The sequence below is a fragment of the Carcharodon carcharias genome, chromosome 10 (assembly GCF_017639515.1).
Source record: "Carcharodon carcharias isolate sCarCar2 chromosome 10, sCarCar2.pri, whole genome shotgun sequence".
Taxonomy (NCBI): domain Eukaryota; kingdom Metazoa; phylum Chordata; class Chondrichthyes; order Lamniformes; family Lamnidae; genus Carcharodon; species Carcharodon carcharias.
In genome coordinates, this window is record NC_054476.1 from 46,806,234 (window position 1) to 46,831,881 (window position 25,648).

Sequence of the window (25,648 nt, forward strand, 5' to 3'; positions counted from 1 at the left end):
TAACTCACCTCCTGACTCTCCAAAGCCTGTCCACCATCAACAATGCATATGTCAGGAGTGTGATGGAATACTCCCCACTTGTCTGGATGAGTGCAGCTCTCATAACACTCAAGAAGCTTGACACCATCCAGGACAAAGTAGCCCACTTGATTGGCACCACACCAACAAACATTCACTCACTCCACCCCCAATGCACAGTAGCAGCAGTGTGTACCATCTACAAGATGCACTGCAGGGATTCACCAAGGCTCCTTCAACAGCACCTTCCAAACCCATGACCACTACCGTCCAGAAGGACAAGAGCAGCAGATAGATGGAAACACACCACCTAGAAGTTCCCCTGAAGTCACTCACCATCCAGACTTGGAAATATATCGCCATTCCTTCACTGTCACTGGGTCAAAATTATGGAACTCCCTTCCTAACAGCCCTGTGGGTGTACCTACGCCACGGCCTGTAGTGGTTCAAGAAGGCAGCTCACCACAGCTTCTCAGGGCATCCAGGGATGGACAATAAATGTTGTCCCAGCCAGCGAAGCCCTCATCCCATGAGTGCATAAAAAAGAGATTATTGGATATTTGTAAAATTGCTTACAATGCCAATAGCGTTTTATTGATTTTGAAAAATGGGATTAGTAAATGGCAAATTTCTACGGTAATCTTCAGCTGAAAAGCAGCTCTGATTAAAATTTGATTTGAGTTACAATGGGCCTTATTCAAAATAAGTTTGAAAAATCCATGACAGCTCTGAATAATACCTTTATAGCACAAATTTCCCTTCTAAGCCAACACAACTTTATTTGATTACCAAATATTATATTTACACATTTATGTTAACACCCTTAAAAGTGGAAACTACAGTTTGAAAATGTTTAGTTTCTGACAATTTAAACAATAACCTTTGGTATAAAGCAAAAATATTTTTACATGTATAAAACTAAACTCAGTACAAATTTGGAATTTGCACTGGTAATGTCAGTGAAATTGCCAACACTTTGGGAGTCAGCACATTGTCAAAATAACACAGAAATACAAAAGTTGCTCTCTCTGATTCTACAGATTCTCTCAGATTCTACCCAAAATGCAATCAATGAGAAACGTATAATTTGATGAAAAATTCTACTCTTGTAATGTTAGGCTTGCTGTAAAAACCTTTCAAAAAAGTTGCACCTTGTTGAATGAGATGTAACTGGATTTTTTTTATATGTACCAAGATCGTAATTACTGTTGAATACCTTCACTGGCCCCAAAAGCTGATTTTATATTTTGTGGAATGTCAAATTTCTCCATAATAAAAAATTCTACATACTTTAAAAATAATTTTAATTTATTATAGCTTCTATCTTAATCCAGTTATTTCGCTATTTAACATTTAATTAAAAGTAAAGGGATTCCATGTTTTTAACTTCTTGGTTTGCTACCTGAGAATGCTTCAATGAAATCAACTGCTACTGACATCGCTGCTGCTGCTGCATGCTGCAAGGTTCCCTTCATTTGATTTAAACTGCCATCAGAAAAAGAGGAATCTGTGCTACAGAGATTGCAAGATCTTTGTGGGTAGTTTTCGAGGGTAGCAGACTATGATTTTACAAAGCTTGCTGGCAATTTACAACATAGTATATAAAACAAGAAAGGGTAAAGATACAAAAGATATATACATAGAAATCCATTTGCCTACATTGCAAAAATGAAATGTTTTCATTACTTTTCCAAAGTAACAGTCATTCATGGAAATGTTGTCACAGTTCCCAAGAGGATTAGTATGATTATCATCCAATAAAGTCAGATTTTAATATGGTGGCACCCATAAATTACTAGGAGATGGAAGAAATATTAATCTGTATTATGTTATTAAAAAGTTGGAAATACATTTTCTAATAATGGTTGTAAGCTATGGAACTATCTCTTGGTGCATTTTTATCAAACCAGTTGTTATCTTGTTGCAGTAAGAGAAAAAAGTCTCATACGATATCTGTTCAGCTGTGATAACCAGTTTGTATTGTTGCAGACCGTTTTCCATTATAAAAGCATGCAAAAGTTCACTGGCAGTAAATCCCTCTCCATTTGAAATATGCAATGTTTGATAGCTTTTAGAGATTCTAGGTCGTTGGGAATGACAGACAAAGTTACTGAATGAAATGTGTTGTAAATCTGCCCAAGTCTGTTATTTGGCTGGCAATAATGCAAAATCCTAATGATGGAAGAGTTTTTGCTGAAGCTTGTACAATGTGTACAACTAAATATTCATGGTGGACAACAGACACAATTCACATTCACACATTTTCTTTAGTGGTTTCAGAAAATGACAGAAATCAAATTCCTCCCTTGTTTGTTAGCATTCAGAGCTGAACACAGTACTCAGGCAACGACTACCAATTTCATCAATGACAGCTGGCGTTGTGAAACATTCACATGCTTTCACTTCACCATGTACCTCCTTTTGTTTGGGTTAGCAGTGTTGAAAATCAAACCAGAATTGGAATCCAGTTTTGACAAAGCGCATAAACACAGAAGTTTGGTGGTATACCTGGATTTCCAAAAAGCATTCAATAAGATGCCACACAAAAGGTTAATAGGCAAGACAAAGACTCATGGAGTTGGGGATAATATATTAGCATGGTTAGAGGATTGGTTAACTGTAACAGGAAACAAAGAGTAAGCGTAAACAGAGCATTTTCAAGTTAGCAGGCTGTGACTAGTGGAGTGCCAAAGGATCATTGCCGGGGCCTCAGCTATTTAAAAATCTATATTAAGGACTCAGATGAAGAGACAGAGAGTAATTTATCTAAGTTTTCTGACGATACACAGCTAGGTGGAAATGTAACTTCTGAGGAGGACACAGAAATGCTGCAGCGAGATATAGGCAGATTAAGTGAGTGGGCAACAAGATGGCAGATGGAATCTAATGTGGGTAAGTGTGAGGTTTTCACTTTGGTCATAATAGAAAAGCAGAATTTTTTTGGAAAGGTGTGAAACTTGTGAATGTTAATGTTCAGAGGGACTTGGGTGTGCTAGCACAAGTTAGAAAGCAGGTAGAGCAAGCAATTAGGAAGGCAAATGGCATGTTGGCTTTTATTGGTGTGCAAGAAATAAAATGTCTTGAGTATTGCTGAAAAAAAGAGACATGCTGTTGAAGCTTTTTATCTTATACTCATCAGGACAAATACACAAGAATACCAATTGCAAAGGGGACAACAATTTATACTGTATGAGAAGAGTGCACTAATTGGTTGGCAAATGGACTCTGATTAGTAGGGGCATTACCATGGACTTGCATTTCAATAGCAATGCTGTGTCCTTGCGCTCAATCGACAGTGCTAGCCTATTTACCAATGTACCGCTCAAGAAAGCCTTAGGCATTTGCACATGACTATATCATGGCGATCAAGATGCACTGTGATTACCTGAATCTGTATTCCCTGAATTTATGAACTCAGCAACTTGTGCAGTGGAGTTCAGTTTCACCATGTGCCCCCAAATAGATGATGTTGCCATGGGATCCCCTCTTGACCCAGCTGTCACAAACATCTTTGTTGGCTTTGACAAGAAATGCATCTTCGATGAAATGACACCTAACCTCATACCCCTTGCATATTTCTGATACCTATACATTTGCTATATTTAAATCTGCAGCTGCATGGAAGAATTTCCTTACACACCTTAGTAGGCTCCACTTTGCACTCAAATTCACCTGTGAAATGGAGCAGTCAAATAAACTCCCTATCCTCGAGGTGCTAGTTGAGAAATCTGACAATAGGTTCTACACTACTGTCTACCGCAAACTTACATTCACTGGTCAATATACCCATTGGGATTCCTGCAGTTCAATGCATCATAAGATTGGCCTTACTGGCAACCTCGTAAACAGGCTTGAGCCATTTGCTCGCAGTGCAAGCTTGATGCTAAAATAGGGTGCATCAAAGCATGGTTATCTGATCAGATCATTGCAAACTCATGAATGGGCATAAGGCCCCCACTTTTGATCCTGAAAAGTGTCCAGTCAACCTGGCATCACACCAACACTGAAATTCATATATCACATTACTTATTTGTGAAATTGGCAATGTCTTTTTGACTTTACGGCGGCATCCTGTATAGTAGCAATGTGAAGTGGCTAGCTTCACTTGGAAGGGTAAGGAGCTTCAAAAATTTGAGCAAGAGGTGCACAGTGTGCACATGCTCACAAAAAAAACGAAAAGGAAAACACAAGAGGAGTCTCACAAGCTCGGTCTCCCATGGGCTAACTTAGAAATGAGAGACAACAGGCATTCCTTAAAAAGCGCAGGACTGTCAATTAAGGGACAATCTCTTAAAATACAGAACAGTTGGCTACACTGCCTCATTCACATGTTTCACAGACGGTTTTGGAAATCAAATGCTGTTAAACCAAGAGAATAACCTGTCACTTAAAATAACTAAGCACTGCAGATAGCCTAGACAAATACAGGAAGTGCAGGGACGAAGTTAAAAAGGAAATAAGGAAATCAAAAAGAGGGCATGAAAAAAGCTTAGCAAGTAAAGTTAAAGATAACCCTACAATGTTTTACCAATTCATTAATGCTAAAAGATTAGTTAAGAAAAATATGGGACCTATCAGAGATGAAGATGGAAACTTGTGTGTAAATGCAGAGGCTGTGGGAAGGGTTTTGAATGAATATTTTGTCTCTGTATTTACAAAGGGAGGATGTAGATATAGTAGCCCAGGAGGAACACTGAGATATTGGATGAGATGGTCATAAAGAGAGAGGAAGTACTCGAAGGGTTGAAATCCTTGAAAGTTGATAAGTCGCCAGGGCCAGATGGATTGCTTCCGAGGCTGCTGAAGGAAGTCAGGGAGGAGATAGCAGATGCTCTGAGGATAATTTTCCAATCTTCAATAGATACAGGGGAGTTACCGGAGGACTGCAGAAATGCAAACATGGTTCCATTGTTTAAAAAGGGATCAAAGGAAATGCCAAACAATTATAGGCCAGTTAGTCTTACATCGAGGGTGAGCAAATTAGTACAATCAATCCTGAGAGATAGGATTTACTGTCATGTGGAAAGGCATGGACAGTCAGGGATGGTCAGCATGGATTTGTTAAAGGAAGGTCTTGCCTCACAAATTTGATTGAATTCTTTGAGGAAGTGACAAGAAGGGTTGATGAAGGTAGTGCAGTGGATGCTGTGTACATGGATTTTAGCAAGGTCCCACATGGCAGATTGGTCAGGAAAGTAAAAGCCCATGGGATTCAGGGTAATGTGGCAAACTGGATAAAAGGTTGGCTTTGTAACAGGAAACAAAGGGTAATGGTCGATGGATGCCCTTGCGAATGGAAAGTTGTCTCAAGTGGTGTTCCACAGGGCTCGGTGTTGGGACCCTTGCTGTTTGTGTTATATATTAATGATTTGGACGTGAACGTGGGGAGCATGATTGGAAAATTTGCAGAGGACACAAAGATTGGCCGAGTAGGGGATAATGTAGAGGTTAGCCATAATCTCCAAAATGATATAGATGGGTTGGTGGAGTGGGCAGTAAAATGGCAGATGGATTTTAACATAGAGAAGTGTGAGGTCTTACATTTAGGGAGGTCAAACAGTTACAGGGATTACAAAGTAAATGGGAATATACTAAGAGGGGTAGATGAAGTGAGAGATCTTGGCGTACAAGTAGACAAGTCCCTGAAGGTAGCAGTTCAAGCAGACAAGGTTGTAAAGAAGGCATATGGAATGCTCTCCTTCATTGGCAGAGGTATAGAATATAAAAGGATAAAATGTTGAATTGTATAAAACACTGGTGAGGCCACAACTGGAGTATTGTGTGCAGTTCTGGTCACCACATTACAGGAAGGGTGTAATAGCTCTGGAGTGCAGAGAAGGTTTACAAGAATGTTGCCAGGGTTAGAAAAGTGTAGCTACAAGGAGAGATTGGATAGGTTGGGGTTATTTTCCTTGGAACAAAGAAGGCTGAGAGGTGACTTGATTGAGGTGTACAAAATTATGAAGGGGATAGAGTGGACAGGATAAAATTGTTTCCCTTGATGAAGAATTCTAGAACCAGGGGGCATAGATTCAAGATAAGTGGCAGAAGGTGTAGGGGGAACATGAGGAAGAACTTTTTTACGCAAAGGGTAGTGGGAATCTGGAATGCACTGCCCAAGTTGGTGGTAGAGGCAGAAACTTTAAACTCTTTTAAAAAGTACCTGGATCTGCACCTAAAGTGCTGTAAACTGCAGGGCTATGGGATTAGAAAGGGCACCTGGGTGTCCTCGGGCTGGCATGGACAAGATGGGCCGAAAGGCCTCCTTCTGTGCTGTAATTTTTCTATGGTTCTATGGTTCTAAGTGAACGAAAAGATGCATACATTGAAGAACATAATTGCAACATTTGTAAAATGACATGACCTCAGTTCAGGCATACTTGGGTAAACTATATCACTGATTTTTACTTCCTCCATTCAGGTAAAAGCAAAATACTGCGGATACTGGAAATCTGAAATGAAAAAAGAAAATGCTGGAAAACCTCAGCAGGTCTGACAGCATCTGTGGAGAGAGAAACAGTTAACATTACGAGCCCCTGTGACTCTTCTTCAGAGCTAAAGAGAGGTAGAAATGTGATGGATTTTATACTGTTTAAGAGGGGGTGGAGCAGGTAGTACAAGATAGAAGATCAGGGATAGGTGGGAGCTCAAGAGACTGACAAAGATGTCATGGACACAAGACAAAGGGAATGTTAATGGTAGTGTTAAAGATTAACGAAGGTGCTGATAGTGGCATAGAGGTAAGATAGCAATCGCAGAAGATGCAACACTTGCCCCTTTACCTTCTCCATCCTCAATGTCTAAGGCCCAAAACGCTCCTTTCAGGTGCAGCAGCGCTTCACTTGCACCTCCTTCAATTTGCTCTACTGTATTCACTGCTCCCAATGTGCCCTATTCTACATTAGGAAGCCTAAACGCAGACTGGGTGACCGCTTTGCAGAGCAACTTCGCTCAGTCCCCAAGCATAGTCCAGGCTTTCCAGTCACTTGCCATTTCTACACACCATCTTGCTTTCATGCCCAAATGTCCGTCCTTGGCCTCCTGTAATGTTTCAGTGAAGCCCAATGTAAACTGGAGGAACAGCACCTCATCTTCCAGTTAGGCACTTTACAGTCTTCTGGACTTAACATTGAGTTCAACAACTTCAGACCATGAACTTGCTCCTCGATCTACACCCCTTTTTAAATCAAATTTTTAATTTTTTTACAATGTATTTATTTTTATTTTTTAATGTTTTAACCCTTTTTTATCCTTTTATCCCAACACTGCGCCCCACCCCCACCCCCGCCCCTGGGTCATCTGTCACTTGTTTCTCGGTTGGGCTTTCACAGAACGCTGATCCTTGTTCTAATATTAACACATTCTGCTATCTTATCCTTATGCCACTATCAGCACATTCTTTAGTATTTAACATTATCATTAACAGTGACTTGTATCCATAACATCTCTGTCAATCTCTACTAAGCTCCCACCTATCCCTGATCTTCTATTTTGCTCCACCTGCTCCACCCCTCTTAAACAGTATAAAATCCATCACATTTCTACTTCGCTTTAGCTCTAAAAAAGTCATACAGACTACTCAAAACTTTAACTCTGTTTCTCTCTCCACAGATGCTGCCAGGCCTGCTGTTTTTTTTCCAACATTTTCTGTTTTTATTTATATTATAATACAAATTTTAAATGCGAACTGCACTCAGTGCCGCAAACAAAACCACAATTTATCAGCAAATTACAAAGATGCACTGACAATGACAGGTATTCTATCTAAATATATATTTGGGTAAAAATTAGATAATGATCCAAAATCTTGGTGTAAAGCAAATTACAGGAGGAGATGCATACCAAAATCTGAAACAAAAGCATCACAACATTCAGTTAACTGTTACAGTTAATAGAGTTTGAGTAAGTAACCACATTATTGGGCTATAAACGTTGCATTTTTTTTAGAAGATGCATTAAAATGAACACATTTAATATGCAAAATACCTTTGACTTTTAATTTTCAGTAGGAAATATGATTGTTCAAACCGGAAATAAGCTGTTTTGAGAATTTCAGATTATTTCAGCTGAAGTGAATGATGCAAGTTAGTGCTATTGATGAGAAAGACCTGTACCAAATAAATAAATTGAAGCAATTACTAACAAGCTTTAAGGCTTTCAGCATGCATGATACAATGCTAAAACTAACATCATTGCGACAATTATCAATATTGTGGTCTTTCACAGCTTGATGTAATAGTGATTACTGTGATAGCTCTAGCCCAAGTGCAATTAGTTTGTTACCCTAATGCATTGAAATAAATGTTAATTATGATTGTGATTGTTTGTGCATTCTAAACAGAGTATTTGGAATGAGAATATGTAAGGCTGAATTCACATTTTGGCATGAAATATGCATTTTCACATTAAAGAATAATAATTATTTAAGTGATACTGTCACTGTATCTTTGTAATTTGCTGATAAATGGTGGGTTTATTTGCAGCACTGAGTGCAGTTCTCATTTAAAACTTGTATTATAGTATACTCAATCTTGGTCAATCAGAGCCTTCTAGTTTGTTGGTCAATTCTGGGATACTATGCGCTTGGGAATCAAATTTCTACATTTTGAGTCTACCGAGCTGCTGTATTATTGAGTACTATTGATAATTAATGGGAACCCATCTTCGGACACATTTATCCATTTACTTAGGTTCACATCCTTACCTAACACAAGAAGAACAAATGCAAGGAATGGAATGTGTCAGCTTGCTCATTGGTAACATTCTCTTCTTTGATTGAAAAGGCCAAAGCCCAATGCAGAGGCTTGAACACAAACTCCAGGCTGACACTTTGGTGCTGCAGGAGTGTTACAGTGCCAATAGTGTTGGATGACTCATTAAACCAAGTTTCTCCGCTTGTTCAAGCGAACATAAAAGATATCATCTCTATTCATAGAGCTGGAGAGTTCTCCAAGTAGCCAATATTCATGATGTCATCTGAACATATATCCCTCAATCAATATGGTGAAAAACATATTAAGTGGTTAGTCATTTCATTGCTCCTTATGGGTTCTTTCTGTGCAAAATCTCATTAGCACAGTTGCCTACATAACAACAGTAACTGTACTCAAAATAATTCATTGGCTTTGAAGCACTTTGTGAAGGTCATCCTGAAAAAGTGAAAGCACTATATTAATGCACATTCTTTCAAGAACTAATTACAAGCCCGAGCATGTCCAGATTCCTTAAACCTTGGGTACAGAATAAAGTTGGCATCTCCAACAGAGGGACCAGCTATCAATTTAAACAATTAGGTATTTCCAATGTAGAAGTTATAGAGTACATGAAAATATATGATTTAATAAAGGAATAAACTCCAAGATTAACCTTTATTGGAGAATACTCTTTCAAAAAAATGCAATATAAAAATGTTTTGCTAAATTAGCACCATATGACAAAAATGTGCATAATGAGATAATGGAATGATTTATTTACATCCCATAAGACAACATTAAGCCACATTGCAATTGTTGATTTTATGGCACTGAACAGGATGTTAAGGGTGAAGAACACCCCCATTTCTAGAAGATAAATTATTCTATCTCCTGCCTACATATGTCCTCCTGAGCCTTATGAAGGTTGGGAGGTCAAGCATGCCTGCGTGCCTCTAAAGATTTTACCACAGGCTGGTGCTTTGGGCTGGCATAATAGCTAAACTAGAGATGGAAAGCCACAGTAAAAAACACTGCTGGCTGAGTATGCAGCAGTACCTACCTACCAGCACTGATCAGAAAAGCAGTTCAAAAGGAAAATGGAGACCTACAGTGACAGCCTTCCCTCCATTATAAAATATACGGGAATCAATGTGGTTGTCTCGATATGTAGAAGATATTGCAAGTGAAACAGAAATAGTTGGTGAAATTCTTTGTATAGAAAGTAATCAGCTAGCTTTTTCTTCTTTAATTTGGTGTTCCTTTTAAACCAAAGGATTGAAAAATGCATGACCTATTGTAGACTTACAGAAAAATAAATTGTATCTAGCTGTCTAAACATTTCAAGATTATAAGTTTATTTTTTCCTGCTTTTTCTTTAAAGCATACAGGGTGGCACAACTGACAACAAAGTAGTAGGTTAACAACGTATTTCAAATTCAGTACTGAATTTGTTTTGAAACTTCAGATGAGTGCTGCACTTAGTTTTCTAGTAGTGCCATAACCTTGACCAAGAAATGATAAATTAGAAGTAAATCATCATTACCCACAAACAGTTTGTATCCTGCAAATGCTCCTTCTATCTCAACCAATGTTTTGGCAATGTAAATTAAACACTTAAAGGTCACAGTGATTAATTAAATTAAATAACTCCTCCTAAGATATACTGAGAACTTGGAAACCTTGCTTGGAAGTCAGACATAATCTGCCTGATGAATGCCTTAAATCAAGCATCATTTGGCAGAGATACAAAGGACAATTATTAACTGCCATAAATAACAAAAGGATTCTGAGAAAAATCCACAAAGTCAATGACTCTCACTCTTTTCAGACACTGATATAATTTCAACATAAAAATTTGCAAATGGTAGAACAGCCAATTAAACAATCAAAGTATAAACCAATCTTTTCGAGCTCTCATTATCTAAAAGACACGTCATCATTGATTTGTTGAACTGCACGGATAGTTAAATGGTCCTTCTACTTTTTTTGGATGACCTTTGTAATTATCATGGCAAGGAATACAGAGAGGGGGTTTGCTTCTTCAACTTCACCAGGAGTCGGGGATGTGGGGGTCAGGTCGGGCCTGGGGGTAGGTAGTCAGGAATCAGGTCAGGCCTGGAGAGTGCGGGGAGGGTAGTTTGGGTTCAGGACGGTATTGAGGCGGGTGGGGAATCCCATGGGGGTTCCCATCGGTGGTTGAGGTGTTAGTCCCCTGGATTAGGGACAGTCTGGGGGGATTAGTTGATGAGGGTTAGTCTGGGGGAGCAGGGAATCCCATGGGACGGGTAGTCAGGGTGGGGGGATGTCCTGTGGAAAGTTGGTGTGGGTCAGTGCAATAACTACCCAGAAGCTAGAAGTGGTTTTAATTCTTCTAACTGTAACACAGTCGAAACCAACCAAAGTTTGCTACTTAAATCGCATTTTCAGATCGTTCCCAATTGGCCATCGGAAGTTTGAAATTTCCAGACAAGTGCAGTACAGTCCTTACCTGGAACCCCCCAGGGAGGGAGTGGTGGTTTGGGGTGGAGCTGGGGGGGGGGGGGCGGTTCTCCAGTGCATCTTTGGGGTACCCTCCAAATGCACTGCCCTGTAGCTCGGAAGTTACAGCCGACAATGGGTGTACCACACATTTTCCCGAATGGATAATGGAACTTTGTAGATAATACAAATTGTCTTATTTATGCACTAACAGTCGCAAGTAAAGCATAAAAAACAAAGAGAAGCATTATATCGTTTGATTCATTAAGAAAATGAAAGACACTCAACAACAAAAGCTACATAATGAGTGACATCTTACACTGGGTCTTTGTCTTGTGAAATTTCTGGAGGATGATGGAATTAAGTATGAGGATAAAGTTAAATTTGCTACCTTTAAATTATAGCATCCTTCACATTTTTTAATTCATTCAGGGGATATGGGCTTCACTGGCTGGGCCAGCATTTATTGTCCATCCCTAATTGCCATTGAGAAGATGGTGGTGAGCTGCCTTCTTGAACCACTACAGTCCATGTGTAGGTACACCCACAGTGCTGTTAGGGAGGGAGTTCTATGATTTTGACCCAGCGACAGTGAAGGAACAGCAATATATTTCCAAGTCAGGATAGTGAGTGGCATGGAGGGGAACCTCCAGGTGGTGGTATTGCCATCTATCTGCCGCCCTTGTCCTTCTGGATGGTAGTAGTCATGGACTTGGAAGGTGCTGTCTAAGGAGCATTGGTGAATTCCTGCAGTGCATCTTGTGGATGGCACATACTGCTGCAACTGTGCATCGGTGGTGGAGGGAGTGAATGTTTGTGGTTGTCAAATCTTGTTTGGGAATTTTTATTTTATTTCTCATAGGGCCAACTGCTCCTTCCCTCTAAAAAAGGCCTAGGACCTGTAAGTTATTTATTTTTAATCTAAAATATCCAAGGAATGAATTGGTTCAAATCTCCAAACGATAAAATAAAACTAAAGATCCCCTGTAGGGCCAAAAGAACCAAGAATAAGAGATGTTCTCAAATGAAGAATTATTAAAACCTTACTTTCATCATACTGACATTACAGATATCCCTCATACATTGTAGGAGCCATATTTTAGATTGGAGGAAGCACTAATTTTTGGTACCAAAATGGATGTGCTGAAAATGTTTTAAATACTGAACGATGTAATGTCCTGCAAATGCGCAAAGGCACATGCGGCAAAGCTTGCTGCCAAAGTTGTACAATGGAGCCTACACTCCATTTAGTCACTACAATTTATCCTGCTTTATCACCCAAGTTCCCCAAGACTGTCTTCCCATATAAAATATTGGAAATTCTGAAGTTAACAAAATACTCTGTGCATAACAACACAATGAAACATATAAATAGACGTTTTTTTCAACATGGAAACGGGACATTCAGCTCTCAAAATACACAGCCTCACAACTCTGTAGAAATTTCTTGTGTATGTTCTAAATCTCTTTAAATCTCCTCACCCACATAATGAAAGATGGATAAAGAGGGGGTACAAGAACAACCTAAATCAAATTGGATCTTGTAGCTCTGGCTCCTCAAGCACTGGAAATAGTCTGTTTCTACCTACTTCATCAATGTTTTCATAATTTAAAAAAAAATGCTATTGTATTGCCTCATAATCCACATTGTTGCAACAAATAAAGGCCCAATTTTTCAAAGCCTTTCTTCATATTTGCACTTCCTCAAATCAGGCAGCATCCTAGTGAATGTATTGTATTCTCTCTAAATCCTCAAAATCCTTCCTATATTGTGTATTCCAATACTCTCTCCAGATAAATGGAATGATGGATAAAAAGAAAGTACAAGATCCTCCTAAACCAAATTAAATTGAGAGACGACCTAGAGAAACCTTGAACAAGTCCAAGAACTACTCTGTCCACATGTTAATATTTTTTAAAAGCTGCTCTAGCTCAAGGATAAAACCTAAAAATTCCCTACATTGACCACATAGCTATAACGTTTGCCTAAAAGAGAGATGAGGTCATGAGAAATTAAACATGACAGACTGTGCCAGGATTGATACTTAAGGCTGTAATCAGACCACTGGAACCTTGGTGTAACAGAGATGTTTACCTACTTGGCTTATAAGGGATTTTAATTTGTGTTACTTTGCTGCTATGAAGTTAGATTTGGCTCATAAAGCATCAACTCCTACAGAAAGACAGAAGTTTTCAAGAATATTTAGAACAAATGAGTTGAAATACCAGACCAATAGACCATCTCAGATGTGTGTATTTTCATTAATTTTGAGACAATGCATACCACTGAGTACATTCCCATCTTCATTGTTATAAATACGTTCATTTAATAAACTCAGTGTGGGAGGTGTGGAGTGGTTGCATAGCTAAACAGAAAATACAGTTGCCATAGCTTCCACGCAAAAAGGGCACATTTCTCATTCAGAATGCTAGCTTTGATTGCCAGCTCAATGAGGTAATCTCCAACATGGGGAGCTGAGGAAGAGGTCAGCACCATCTATCCATTTCTCTCTGGACAAGTGAGTCTGTAGCAATTTGAACTGCAACAGCATAAGTGAGATAGCAAGATCTCACTTTCAAAAATTATTACCAATCATTTTGAGGATTTATAAAATGAGTTTAGCTCATAACATGGGATAAAACTGCATGTTTCTAATGATATAAGGGTTGTTTGAAATTAGGCAAATTGTGCTGTGAAAGCAATGTTCTATTCATTTGTGTTTTTCAAATAAAGTGAACAGAACATAGTTTAAAACACTAGAGTGCTTTTCAGCTCACTTTACAAAAAGGTAGAAGACACCATGTGGCAGGACATGCAGGCACATATAATCTCTTGCAACTCTGGTTTGATGTATTCCTGGAGAGTTGATCACATTGTAAGGAACACATCTTTTTATTTTTGTTGGACTATGGATTAAAATTACAATTGCTGCAGTTTGAAAAACTTGTCTACTAGAACAGCATGAGAAATATATACAACATTGCAGTCCTGGAATAGAGTGTGCCATGAAAGACAAAATGGTGCCAGAAAGTATTCCTGGGCCAAGGGAGCTGCCTGGCAATGTTTTAATTGGTTCCTGACCAGGAAACCAGGTTTGGTGTGAGGGCAGCGCAGCTGAACAGCTCCTAGCCTGAAAGGAACAAGACCAAAACCTTTGTCTCCTTTGTGTCTAAGATTCCAGTAATTCTACAATAATAGCTAGCTGGCTTTTTCTCCTCATATCTATATAACCTGCTCCCTCTCTCTGAGGAAACCCTTTAACAAGGAGCAAGAGAAAACCACTGTTAGAGACATTGAAAAGCGAGTTTTCAACCAGTGAGTTAAATACTGAAAGTGCTGGAAGACCACCTCATATCATCAACAAGATTGAAAGGAATTTGAAAGACATTGATCAAAATCAACCCATCGAATCCTGTACTCCAGATTGGTGCTATTGAACTGGTTTATCCCACCCTTAAAATTCATGTAGTGGGCGTGTGTGTGTATGTATAGGGATTTAAGAAGGGGTAGTTTAAGTTATAGTGTTAGGTGTTAGCAGTTCACATTTCTTTCTTTTGCCACTGGTTAAAGACAATTTGTTATTTACTTATTAAGTTTACAATCATGGTACTCATATTCTGTTAACCTAAATTAAACAGTTAGGTAGAATTGGGGCAATCTGGTGGTTGGTCAAACTTTTCACATTTATCGCGGCTTGGGGAACAGTGGGGCTTGATATTACAGTGCACTATCCCCAGTGGGTCATGACAACATGTCTGAACATGTAACATTTTACCACATGACCACATGGAGGACCACACAGTTGAAAGTAAGGGTTTCCTGTGAAATCAAACCAGAGGTGATCAGTATAAATCTGAAAACAAACTGAGCCAGAAATGCCAGGAAGATGAAATGTGTCAGCACACCACCCCAACTCTGAACTAAGTCAGTTCATCTCAGACATAGTGGTGATAGGGGGTACTATAATTAGCTTCAGCCCTCTTTTGTTAGGGAAAGAAAAATTCCCAGTCTCTAGCCATGACTTTAAAAACTGAAGCCTAAGAAAAAGTTAAAAGCAAAATACTGCGGATGATGGAAATATGAAATAAAAACAGAAAATGCTGGAAAATCTCAGTGGGTCTGGCAGCATCTGTGGAGAGAGAAACAGAGTTAACATTGAGTCTGTATGACTTCATCGGGGCTAAGAAAAGTTATTCAGCTCGTCATATGTTTGTAACACAGTTTGATTACATTTCCCTGGGACAACATTACTCATCCTTCTCTCTCTGCTACACCCACAATCATCAAAATGAAGAGCTGTACAGACAGTGCATCTAAACCTTGCATAATATCAAATTGTATCGTCATTTAACTTTAATCAGCAATCATTTCTCTAGTAACACCTATGGGGTTAATGACTGAAAAGTTATTTTCTTATTCAAAGCTTTCAGGGTTTTTTCCTTATTTTTCTCTACTATTGTCAGGCCAACAACATCCAGCATTTAGAGATAAATGTTTAAATTCAAATAATTCAAAAACACTGCTTTTATAAATGAGATTCTACTTAATACTATTTTGACACTTCATAAGTCAAGCATGCATCTAAGTACATGGTGTTTTTTAAAATTTATTTAGTGCACATGCAGCTTTGTTCTGCTGAGTATCTTTATTAACTTATGGCCAGTTTACACAAACAACAGAGGTTACCCACAAAAATCAAGTCAAATCAAATCTGGTGAATTCCTATCCTATCAATATGCTTTCAATCAGCAGCAGTGATGGAGTTTGGTGTCGACAGTGTTATCAAGTGACATTTACTCACCAATAGCCTGCTCACCACTGCCAGGTTCTGCTAGGGCCGCTTGGCCACAGAGATTGTTACAATCTTAGAAACGTAGAAAAAAATACAACCAGCAGTAGGTCATTCGGCCCTTCGAGCCTGCTCTGCTATTCAGTATGATCATGGCTGATCCTCTAACTCAATGCCATGATCCCACTCTCTCCCCATACCCCATGATGCCTTTAGAGTCCAGAAATCTATTTCATTCCTAAATATATTCAGCGACTTGGTCTCCACAGTCCTCTGTGGTAGAGAATTCAACAGGTTCACCACCCTCTGAATGAAGGAGTTTCTCCTCCTCTCAGCCCTAAATGACCTACCCCATATCTTGAGACTGTTACCCCTTGTTCTAGAGACCCCAGCCAGAAGAAACATCATCCCTGCATCCGATCTGTCCAGTCCCGCCAAAATTTTATATGTTTCAATGAGATCCCTCTCATTCTTCTAAATGCTAGTGTACACAGCATAGTCAGCCCAATCTCTCCTCATACAACAATCCTGTCACCCTAGAAATCAGTCTGGTGAACCTTCACTGCACTCCCACTATGGCAAGTATATCCTTTCTTAGGTAAGGAGACCAAAACTGCACACAATACTACATGTGTGGTCTCACCAAGGCCCTGTACAGCTGCAGTAAGACATCCTTGCTCCTGTAATCAAGTCTTCTCACAATGAGGGCCAACATACCACTTGCCTTCCTAACTGCTTGCTGCACCTGCATGCTTGCTTTCAGTAACTGGTGTACAAGGACACCCAGATCCCTTTGTACATCAACATTTCCCAACCTATCAGCATTTAAATAACACTCTGCCATTTTGTTTTTCCTGCCAAAGTGGATAACTTCACACTTATCCAGGTTATATGGCATCTGCCATGTTTATGCCCACTCACTCAACTTGTCAAAATCACCTTGAAGCCTCTTAACATCCTCCTCACCACTCATATTCCCACATAGTTTTGAGTCATCAACAAACTTGAAAATATTACATTTGGTTCCCTCATCCAAATCATTGATATATATTGTGACTAGCAGGGGCCCAAGTACTGATCCTGCAGTACCCCATTAGTCAAAACCTGCCATTCGGAAAAACACATGAGCAGAAAAGCTTAATTCCAGATGTGAGAGGAGTGAGAGTGACTGCTGTCGACATCAAGACAGCATTTGACCCAGGTGCCCTTGTAAAAATGAATCAATGGGAAACATAGGAAAACTCTCCATGGCTGGAGACATACTTAGTAGAAAGGGAGATGGTTGTGATGTTGGAGGTCAATCACCTCAGTCTCAGGACATCGCTGCAAAAGTTCCTCACGGTAGTGTCCAAGGCCCAACTACTTTTAGCTGCTTTATCAATACCTTCCCTCCATCACAAGCCAGGAGTGGAGATTACTACCTGAGCCAAGAGCTAACTGACACAGGGCAAACAAGATCAGAGAGTTGAATGCGTGGGAGAAATGGATTTCAATTCAAGTGGCACTGGCACAAGTACTGGGGAAAGCGGGAGCTTTTTTGTTTGGATGGGCTTCACATAAACTGCACTGGGACCAGTGTCTTGGACAATCAAATAACTAAGACGGTATAGAGGCTTTAAACTAAATAGTGGAGTCAAGTGTTCAGGTGAGGGAAAATTTAGAAAGTTGAAGAGAAAGGACAATAGTACACAGTAGTGCTAACCAGAGTGTACAGGAAGGGGGGGGGGTGGTGGAGAGCATGAATATGAGTGCTAGGCTAAATAGGCTAAGAGTGGACAAAATGGTAAAAGGCAGAATTAAAGGCTATTTATCTGAATGTATGCAGCATTGGTAATACAATAGGTGAATTGATGGCACAAATAAATAAATGGATGTGATATGATGGACCTGCAACGTGGTTGCAAGGGGACCAAAGCTGGGAACTGAATATTCAATGGTATTTGACATTTTAAAAGGATAGGAAGAATGGAAAAGAAGTTGGGGTAGCTCTGTAAGTAAAGCATGATATCAGCACAGCAGTGAACAGATCTTGGCTCGGAAGATCAGATGTACAATCAGTTTGGGTGGAGATAAGATATAGCAAGGGAAAGTAGTCATTCATGACAGTAGTTTATAGTCCCCTGCCCCCAACAATTCCTACACTCTTAAACAGGGTATAATTCAAGAAATAATGGGGACTTCTAAGAAAGGAACTGCAATAATCACGGGTGATTTTAAACTTCAAATAGACTGGACAAATCAAATTGACAAAGACAGCCTTGAGGACATATTCGTAAAAACTGCCCTGAATACATTCTAAGAACAATATGTTCTGGAACCAAAAAGGGAATAGGCTATTTTCAGAACTCTGTTTCTTTCTCCAAAGAAGCTGCCAGACCTGCTGTGCATTTCCAACATTTTGTGTTTATTTCAGGATTAATTAATGATTTCATGGCAAAGGATCCTCTAGGAAAGAAAGACAGCATGATAGAATTTCACAGAAACTTGGGTCTGTAACTAGTGTCTTAAGCTTGAATAAAGGCAATTACAAAAGCATGAAGACAGAATTGGCTAAAGTGGACTGGGAAAATAAGTTAAAAGGTTAAGGCGGTAAGATAAGAAATGGCAGACATTTAAGGAGATATTTGAGAACTTTCAAAGATATTTTCCATTGAGAAAGAAAGCCTCTATGAGAAGGATGAACCATCTGTGACCAAATAAGGAAGTTAAGCACAACGCTGTGAAAATTGGAGGTAGGTCAGAAAATTGGGAAAATTTTAAAAACCAGCAAAAGGATGAATAAAAATAATAAAGGAGAAATTTGTAACTGTCTTCATCGTAGGAGACACTAAAAACCTTCCAATAATAATGGAAAATCAAGGGAGGAACTTAAAGCACTATCACCAGAGAAAAAGTAGTAGGGAAACTAATGGGACTAAAGGTTGACAAGTTTCCTGGGCCTGATGGCCTGTGTCCTCGGGTCTTAAAAGAAGTGGCTGCAGAGATAGTGGATGCATTAGTTGTAATCCTCCAAAAGTCTCCAGATTCTGGAATGGTCCCAGCAGATTGCAAAACCACAAATGTAATGCCCTATTGAAGAAAGGAGGGAGATGGAAAGCGGAAACTATAGGCCAATTAGTTTAACATCAGTCATTGAAAGAAATTGTAGGAGCAGGACATTTAGAAATGCAGAGTCAATTTGGTTTTATGAAGGGAATTAGTTTTCTGACAAATTTATTAGAATTCTTTGAGGATGCAACAAGCAGTGTGGGTAAAGATGAATCAGTGGATGCAGTGTATTTAGATTTCCAAAAAGTGCCGCATAAAAGGTTACTACACAAGATAAAAGCTTGTGCTGTTGAGAGTAATACATTAGCATGGATAAAGGATCAGCTAATTAAAAGGAAATGAATAGTCATAGCTGGAATAAATAGGTCATTTTCACATTGACAAACTGTAACTAGTGGGGTGCCACAGAGACCAATGCTAGGGTCTTAACTATTTACAATCTATATTAATGACTTGCAGCAACATTTGTTGATGATAAAATATAGATTGGAAAGCGAGTGGTGAGGACACAAGTCTGCAAAGGGATATAGCTAGGTTACATCAGTGGGCCAAAATATGGCAGATGTAGCATAACATGGGAAAATGTGAGCTTATCCGCTTTGGTAGGAAAAATAGGAAAGCAAAATATTATTTAAATGGAGAGACACTACGGAATGCTGTGGTACAGAGGTATCAGGGTGTCCTTGTACATGAATCACAAAAATGTTAGCATAATTACAGCAAGTAATTATGAAAGCAAATGGAATGTTGGTCTTAGCTCTAAGAGAGATGCAGTATAAAAGTTGGGAACTGTACAGGGCATTGCTGGGACCAGACCTAAAGTATTGCATACAGTTTTGGCCTCCTTATTTGAGGAGGGATATACTTGAATTGGAGGCATTTCAGAGAAGGTTCACTCGTACATATAGGCAGGTTGCATTTTAGTTTAGAATTGCAGTTTAGAAGAATGACAGGTGATCTTACTGAAACATATAAAATTCTGAGGGGGCTTTACAGGGTAGATGCTGAGAGGAAGCTCCCCTTCACGGTGGAATCCAGAAATAGGGGGCAGAGTTTCAGAATATCCCATTGAAGACAGAAATAAGGAGGAATTTTTTTCTCTCAAGAGACTTGTGAACCTTTGGAATTCTTAACCCTGAGAGCCATGGAGGCTGGGCCATTGAGTATATTCAAAGGTGAGCTATTTAGAATTTTGATCTACAAGGAAGTCAAGTTATGGGTGCAAATAGTGAAGTAGAGTTGAGACCACAAAAGATCAGCTATGGTCTTAATGAATGGCAGGGCAGGTTCAAGGGGTAATGTCCTACTCCTGCTACTATATGCCCTTACATTCACTGATAATTGCATAGTTTTCAATTCTATCGGCAACTTTTCAATCATGAAGCAGTCTGTGTCCACAAGCAGCAAGACCTGGACATCATTCGGGTTTCGGCTGATAAGTTGCAAGTAACATTCGCACCACATGAGTATCAGGCAATGACCATCTCCAGTAAGAGAGAATCTAACCATCTCCCCTTAACACAATTACATTACCATCACTGAATCTTCCATCAGCAACATCCTGGGAGCGACTATTAAGCAGAAATTTAACTGAGCGAGCCACATAAATACTGTGGCTACAAAAGCAGGCCACAGGTAGGGGATTCTGTGGCAATGAACTCACCTGGTGTACAAAGCGCATCCACCATCCACAAAGCACAAGTTAGGAGCCTGAGTCAGTGCAGCTCCAAAAACACTCAAGGGTCTCGAGTCCAAGAAAAAGCAGCCCACTTAGCATGCCATCCACCACCTTAAACATTTACCTCCTCCACCACCAAAACACCATGGCTGCAGCATGTACTGATATGAAATCCAGATTTACCTCACCGAGTGCAGCGGCCGAGAACTCCAAGTCCCAGCCTCAGGAATTTGGTGCATACGCAGGCCAGGAGTGGGTGACGCATGCACAATCCGGCAGTTAAAGGGCTCGGCCAAACTGACAGTGGTGAGCCTGCATAAAAAAGAGAAAAAAGTGCAAAAACGCAGGTCACATGACCAAGAGCAGAGTCCCAGACAGGGGACAAGGAAGAAGGGACAGAAAGAGGTCCTGAAGAAAAGGGGGGCAGGGAGGGGTCTAAATGTTAAGAAGAGAAAGATGCAAAGAATAAGGAGCAAAGAAGAGGCCTTAAACTGAAAAAGTACTGGTTCAGGAGGAGATTTGGTAATCAAGGAGGGCTCGGGGAAGCCCCGACAATCGAATAAGGCAGCAGAAGGTTGGTGATTCGATACTGTGGGCTGTTGGGGTGAAGATAACCCTTTAGAGCAGTTGTATTCTCAGCGCAACGGAAGAGCTAAAGTTGTGTTTGTGAGTTAGTGCTTGAGTGCAGACCCGGCAATCCAGGACAATGGAGTCTCGGGAGATGAGAGTGAAATCCTGGGAGGTATGCTGTAATTGAGAGCGACTGAATTGGAGCAACCTTTGGAGAGAATTCCACTGAGAGTTTTTTTGAAGGTAAAGACTGGAATCCCTCATGACAGAGGCAGAGTTTCAACAAGTTTGGTTGACTCACAGTGTTTACTAACATCTGGGAGGGTTGTTGAGAAATTTGTGGAATCTGTCTTGGTCACATCTGCCACTGACTGCAGTGTGGTGTATTCAACCACAGTTTTCCTATTAGTTCACATGTACCTTTCACTAACCCTGAATGTTAAAGTCTAAGATAGATATTAAAAATTGCTTTATCTTTCTGACCTTGCATTCTAAAGTTTGTTTGTTCAAAAGTCATGTAATCTTGTGGCTTTATTTTCTTAGCAAATGTCCTGAAAATCAAGCTTTGTCTACTTTAAACAAAACATTACTGCTTCTTAACCAGATCATACCAAACATTTGGGGCTCCAGTCCAGAATCATAACATAAATTGGGGGCTCTAGTAGGATTTTGAATCCACAGACAAATATAAGTGCTGGCACTTGCTAAAGTTAAGGTTGATAAGATTTCCATGATGAATTTTATTATACTGGTTGAAAAACAGAATGGCTTTGTCAATCACTATGATTTTTCTGGAGAGGAAAACTTATCCTCAAGTGATTTGCAACAATTAACCAAAGCTAGGTTAATTGCACTAGCAGAAGAGTTAGGGTGAGAATTAAAAGCAGGAGCCAAGAAAGCAGAAAAAGCTGAGGTAATAGCACAGCACTTCACATTAGAAGAAAACCTGACATAGGTATACACCACATGAGTCAGCTAGAATTCAGCTGCAAGTGAAGCTGCTTAAGAGAAAAAGAGGAAAAAGAAAGAAATGAAAAAGTCTGAACTGGAAAAAGAGAAATGAAAAAGCTCAAACTGGAAAAGAGAGAAATACAAAAGTTTGAACTTGAACTCTAGAGAGAGCGAGATTAGCAAGGGAGGAAAGAGATAAAGAAGGAGACAGAGAGCTTCAAAGACATAAAGAAATCAGACAGCATGAACTGGCTAGAGAAAGGTTAGGTTACAGGGTGAAAAATGAGGAATTGAGTCCCACTACAAGCTTTGATATAAAAAAGTCTTCAGATAGTAACTAAATTCGCTGAATACTGAGTTGAGAGATATTTCATCTTGTTTGAAAAGGTGGATACAAAACTAAATTTGCCAAAGGGCACAATGGATTCTCATTTTGCAAAGTGTTTTGGTCCAGAAGACTATGGATGTGTATTCTAGCCTTTCAGCAGAACAATCCTCAGATTATGAGGTAGTTAAAACTGTGGTACTTAATGCTTACAAGCTTGTTCCTAAAGCCTATCAATTGAAATGTTGGACTTTAAAGACCAAACGAAACATTTGTAGAATTTGCTAGGGAGAAAGAAATGTTGTGGGACCGGTGGTTTCATTCAATGAAGTTAGAACAAATTTTTGAGAATGTGAGAGAGCCAATAATATTGGAAGAATTTCAAAACAGCATCCAATAGTTATTAAGTCACACTTGGAAGAATGTAAGATTTCTAAGCATGTGAGGCAGAGGTTCTGGCAGATGAGTATGATATATCACATAGGCAGCCAGGGGGAAGTAGATTTCCATATGCAAACTCACAGGGAAGCTGCAGCAACACATAGGAGTCTAGCTTTAGGGAGAAAACAGAAGCTGGTCCAGTAAATAAAAATGATAGTGTAGAGGATAAAAGTTATGTAACAAAACCAGGTTGCTTTTATTGCCACAAGACAGGGCATCTCAAAGCCAATTGTTGGAAGCTGAACAATAAACCGGTGGCAGTAACAGGAATAGGCATCTTCAGAAAAGGTTATACCAGGAAAAGAAATGGGTGTTAAATTAGTGGCATTGGTGCAAGTGACAGGAATTTCCACAGGGAAATCTGCACTATAAGTTTAAGATTGTAAGAAACCCATTGCATTGGGAAGAGATACAGATGCAAAGGATTATAGGGGATTGATATTTGAAGGCGAAGTCACTCCATTTTTGTCCAAGAAAGATTCTAGAAAAATTGTTATCCCGAGAGATACTGATTCAGCTTGAAGCTTATTGTTAACAAAGGATTTGGACCTTTCTTCAGAAAGTTCGCTGAATGAAATGTATTAATACAGGGTATTGAAGAAGTGTGTGCCTTTCCCATTGCATAAAGTAAATTTAAATTGTGTTCTGATGAAGGGGCCTTATGTGTTTGGAGTTGTTCTGAAATTACCTATAAGGTAATGTAGACTTTATATTCGGCAATAATATAGCAGGCAGTCTGGTTTTTCCATCACTTGCGATGGGGTATCATTGTTGCAAAGCTGCTCCTGTAAATAAAAACTTGCCTATTTGAGATCCAGTTGAGCAAAGAACTGATCCAAGTAAAAATACTGATGTATCTGCCTCAGTAATGGACAATATAGAGGCAGCGAGGTACCTGCAGAATTAACAAATAAAAATTTTCAATGGAATAAACAGACCACAAAGTGATCCGGAAGTGTCAACGGCTCCTGACACCAAATCACAAGTACTTGCCAGTGCTGACACAGGAGGCAGCAGCAGAAATCCAGGGAAATGGGAAGATTCATAAAAGACCTTTTAAAATCCCAAAAGGATTGGAAAGATATGGTTTGTGAATTGCATGGAAAACTTAAAGCATTGGAAAGAAAAATAAAAGTCCTGTTAGGGGGAAGAAAGTAAGAAAGAATTTATGGTAAGGGAGAATTTATTGAAAAGGAATGAATTATTTAAAATCTCCAGGCAACCAGGGCTACCAAGCACATTGGCAGTTAAAGGTTACCAGATGAACCTTGCACAGCCTTAGGACCTACAAACAACAGAAAGGCCTTGGGAACCGGACTGCGGTCAGAGCATTGGCAATAACAACTAGGATTAAGTGTGCTCTTCAACAGATAGGCAAAGAACAGATGGTCCTTTTTTAGGTAGGAGGGAACGTCTCTGCCTGGGTGAAAAATAGTGACGTACGATGCATGTACCTGTTACCAGAGAAGTCTGTTTAATGTGAACCTATATGCTGACGATAAAAGCAAAAAACGGCAGATGCTGGAAATCGAAAACAAAAACAAAAATACCTGGAAAAACTCAGCAGGTCCGGCAGCATCTGGGAAGGGAGCACAATTAACGTCTCGAGTCCCGACTCTTCAACAGAACTAAGGAAAAACAGAAAAGGGGTGAAATGTAAGCTGGTTTAAGGGGTGGGAGGTTGGGACAAGAAAGCTGGATAAAGGGCCAGTGACAGGTGGAGACAACCAACAGACGTCACAGACAAAAGGACAAAGAGGTGTTAAAGCTGGTGATATTACTAAAGGAATGTGCTAATTAAGCGTAGAAAGCAGGACAAGCAAGATACAGATAACCCTAGTGGGGGTGGAGTGGGGTGAAGGAATCGAAAAAGGCTAAAAGGTAGAGATAAAACAATGGATGGAAATATATTTAAAAATGGAAATAGGTGGGAAAAGAAAAATCTATATAAATTATTGGAAAAATCAAAAAGGAGGGGGACAAATCAGAAAGGGAGTAGGGATGGAGGAGAGATTTCACGATCTAAAATCGTTGAACTCAATATTCAGTCCAAAAGGCTGTAAAGTGCCGAGTCGGAAGATGAGGTGCTGTTCTTCCAGTTTGCATTGAGCTTCACTGGAACAATGCAGCAAGCCAAGGACGGACATGTGGGCATGAGAACAGGTTGGAGTGTTGAAATGGCAAGCAACAGGGAGGTCTGGGTAATGCTTGCGGACAGAACGAAGGTGTTCTGCAAAGCGGTCACCCAGTCTACGTTTGGTCTCTCCAATGTAGAGGAAACCGCATTGGGAGCGACGAATGCAGTAGACTAAGTTGAGGGAAGTACATGTGAAATGCTGCTTCACTTGAAATGAGTATTTGGGCCCTTGGACGGTGAGGAGAGGGGAAGTAAAGGGGCGCGTGTTGCATCCTCTGCGGTTGCATGGGAAGGTGCCGTGGGAGGGAGTTGAGGTGCAGGTGGTGATGGAGGAGTGGACCAGGGTGTCACGGAGGGAACGAGCCCTACGGAATGCCACCAGGGGGGGTGAAGGGAAGATGTGTTTGATGGTGGCATCATGCTGGAGTTGGCAGAAATGGCGGAGGATGATTCTCTGAATGCGGAGGCTGGTGGGGTGATAAATGAGGACAAGGGGGACCCTATCATGTTTCTGGGAGG

The 25,648-nt window shown here is 39.9% G+C and overlaps 1 protein-coding gene across 3 annotated transcripts in view; it reads right to left on the bottom strand.

The window, feature by feature from the left end:
- The window catches only part of stk33 (serine/threonine kinase 33), a 189,800-nt gene that overhangs the window by 146,235 nt on the left and 17,917 nt on the right, over positions 1 to 25,648 (bottom strand). The window contains exon 2 of one of the 3 annotated variants that reach the window (XM_041198449.1): positions 24,543 to 24,620. The exons of the other annotated variants lie outside the window; for them this stretch is intronic. The gene's annotated coding sequence lies outside the window, so the exon portion shown is untranslated. The remainder of the gene's footprint in view (positions 1 to 24,542; positions 24,621 to 25,648) is intronic. 3 annotated transcript variants of the gene reach the window in all.